We start from the raw sequence: 3,676 nt of genomic DNA, 5'->3' as shown, positions 1-3,676 counted from the left end.
AGAGAAAGAACAGAGAGGAAGGAGAGAGAGAGAAAGGCAGAGAAGAGAACAAAGAGCAGAGAGGAGAGAGAATAAGAGAGCAAGAGAGAGAGGAGAACAGTAAGAGAGAGGAAGAGAGAAGTAAGAGAGTGAGGAAGTAAGAGAGTGAGGGGTAAGAGTAAGAGAGGAAGGGTAAGAGAGTGAGGAGGGGGCAAACCACCCCTTTTATTGTATGGAGTGTGGCATGCTTGGCTTGTGGTCAGATGACTGTGTGTAAGGTCCAGCTAGAATGCTGGGAGTTTGAGGCAGTGTCTGCGTGATAGAGCACACATCTCCTGCAGGGGCATCTGTGAGGGGTCTGGGCTGAAATCTGAGCCATTGGTCTCAGGAACAATCACTGAACGCCTACTGTCCCTTATAAGCAAATTTACATTGCTCAGTGGGTCTCTGGGGTTCCAAGGTGACTCTGCTCTACTGGACTCCAGCTGTCAGAACTGCAGAATTGCCCCACAATTCCCATCTATTATCCTTTGTAGGGCTGGATTTGTGAAAAGATATTGTGTAAATTTGATTTTGTCGTGGAGTATCTTGTTTTCTTCATCTATGGTAATTGAGAGTTTTGCTGGGTATAATTACCTGGGCTGGCATTTGTGTTCCTTTATGGATTGGATGACATCAGCCCAGGATCTGTTCTAGCTTTTAGAGACTCTGGCGAGAAGTGTGGTATAATTCTGATAGGTCTGCCTTTATTTGTTACTTGACCTTTTTCCCTTACTGCTTTTAATATTCTTTCTCTGTTTTATGCATTTGTTGTTTTGATTATTATGTGATGGGAGGAATTTCTTCTCTGGCCCAATTTATTTGGAGTTCTGTAGGCTTCTTATATGTTCATGGGCATCTCTTTTTTAGGTTAGGGAAGTTTTCTTTTGTAATTTTGTTGAAGTTATTTACTAGCCCTTTGAGTTGGAAATCTTAACTCTCTTCTACACCTATTATCCTTAGGTTTGGTCTTCTTATTGTGTCCTGGATTTTCTGGATGTTTTTGGGTTAGGAGCTTTTTGCTTTTTGCATTTTCTTTGACTGTTGTGTCAATGTTTTCTATGGTGTCCCCTGCACTTGAGATTCTCTCTTCTATCTCTTGTATTCTATTTGTGATGCTTGCATTTATGACTCTTGATCTCTTTCCTAGGTTTTCTATGTCCAGGGTTGTCTCCCTTTGTGATTTCTTTATTGTTTCTATTCACATTTTAAGACCCTGAATGGTTTTGTTCAACTCTTTCACCTGTTTGGTTGTGTTTTCCTGTAATTCCTTAAGGGACTTACGTATTTCCTCTTTAAGAGCTTCTACCTGTTTACCTGTGCTCTGTATTTCTTTAAGGGGGTTATTTATGCTTCTCTTAAAGTCCTCTATTATCAGCATGAGATGTGATTTTAAATCAGAATCTTACTTTTCAAATGTGTTAGAGTATCCAGGGCTTGCTATGGTGGAAGAACTGGGTTCTGATCATGCAGGTAGCCTTGGTTTTTGTTGCTTATATTCTTGTGCTTGCCTCTTGCCATCTGGTTATCTCTAGTGTTAGCTGCTTTTGCTGTCTCTGACTAGAGCTTGTCCCTCCTGTGCACCTGTGAGCCTGTTGACAGCACTCCTGTGTCAGCACTCCTGTGATCTTTGGTGTGTGAGCACTACTGCAAGATCTGCTCTCTCTGGGTGGGGCTGAGGTGTGGGGTCCAAGTATTTGTGGCACAGGGTCAGCCCAGGCCACAGATGGAAACTGGAAAAATTCTGTCCCTGGTTGCTCCATAGTTCCTAGGGCATGTGGGCTCTGGGAATGTCTCACTCAGGCAGCAGTGGTGGTCTCAACTGTGATATTTGGTGCATCCACACTTCTGGAAGATCTGCTTTCTCTGGAAGAGACTGGGGTGTGAGGAGGAACTGGGGTCTGAGCCCAGAATGTCTTAACCTTTATTCTCATTCATATAATGCCTATATCAGCCCTTTCCCAGAAACTTGATTCCATGGCATGACTTTCATCTAGCTATTAGAGATTAATAGCACTAGGAAGAAATTTGTCACCTGGAGTTGTCAGATTTATTACCTATTGTTTGCAATGTGGAAGACTTCACATCAGTAGTTCCATGAGATGGTTCAACAAATAATGAAAGACATTACAGATAAAAGTTGAAATTTATGTGAAATTTGAATGATTTTTGTTTTGTAACGCACATACTCACATCAGGGTGTTTACCCACGTAGTGAGCATTTCTGTGTATACCTGAATCTAAGGAAAAAATTTTAAAGTTAAGACTTTTTGCCATTATGATCTGGATAATTTGTAATCATTCAGGAGCTGTCATACAATTTTCAGTCCACCTTCTTATGCTGTGGGTCACGACCCAATATGGGGGTCACATAACTGAATATGGAGATCACAAAATAATTGGCAACCGTGAAAGGTCTCTGACCAATTTTTTAAAAGAGAGAGAGAGAGAGAGAGAGAGAGAGAGAGAGAGAGAGAGAGAGAGAGAGAGAGACACTAGGGGAAAAATAATTCCTGACTGAGAATCACTGTTCTGTTCATTTGAGACTGGTGATTGTGAATACTACATTAAAAAGTTTGTGGAATGGCTTCTATTTTCACCTGTCTATATAATACATTAGAATAAAACTATTATATGATATCTACATGGAAAAAGACCAGTGCTTAGGACTAAAATATAATAATGTCAGAGGTCTGCTCACTGAATACTTGCCTAGCATGTTAAAAGCTATAGATTTGAGCCTCACAACTAAATAACAAGAACATTAATAATATTAGAGATGGTATCACCTATGTCTAAAATATAAGACATCATATTAGTTGCTAAGTATTATGAGTTTATCATATCTACAGGGTAGCAGACTGATAAAGAGACTGGTGCTTTGTTATATATTACCCAAGGTGAATGAAAAGGTTTTGTTTTAAGACCACTGTCTTATAGTAGTACCTGAGGACCCAGCTATACCACTCCTGGTCAGAAGATGCTCCAAAATGTAATAAGGATACATGCTCCACTATGTTCATAGCAGACATATTTATAACAGCCTGAAGTTGGAAATAACTCAGATGTCCTTCAACAAAGGAATGGATACAGAAAATGTGGTACATTTACACAATGGAGTACTATTCAGCTATTAAAAACAATGACTTCATGAAATTCTTAGGCAAATTGGATGGAACTAGAAAAAGACCATACATATTATGCACTCACTGACAAGTGGATATTAGCCCAAAAGCACCAAATACTCAAGATACAATTCACAGACCACAGGAATAAGGAAGACCAAAGTGTGGGTGCTTCGGTTCTTCTTAGAATGAAAACAAAATACTCAAAGGAGTAAATATGGAGATACCGTGTAGAGCAGAGACTGAAGGAAAGGCCATCCAGAGACTGTCCTACCTGGGGATTCATCCCATAGTTACCAAATATAGACACTATTGTGGATACTGAAAAGTGCATGCTGACAGGAGCCTGAGCCTTACCAATACAGAGGCAGATGCTCACAGCCAACCATTGGACTGAGCTCAGGTTCCCCAACTCCCCAGAGAAAGAACTGGAGGAGTTGAAAGAGTTTGCAGCCCCATAGGAAGAACAACAATATCAACCAACCAGAGCTCCCAGAGCTCCCAGGGACTAAGCCGTCAACCAAGGAGTACAC

The sequence above is a fragment of the Mastomys coucha genome, chromosome X (genome assembly GCF_008632895.1).
Source record: "Mastomys coucha isolate ucsf_1 chromosome X, UCSF_Mcou_1, whole genome shotgun sequence".
NCBI lineage: Eukaryota > Metazoa > Chordata > Mammalia > Rodentia > Muridae > Mastomys > Mastomys coucha.
This window is presented reverse-complemented; position numbering follows the sequence as displayed.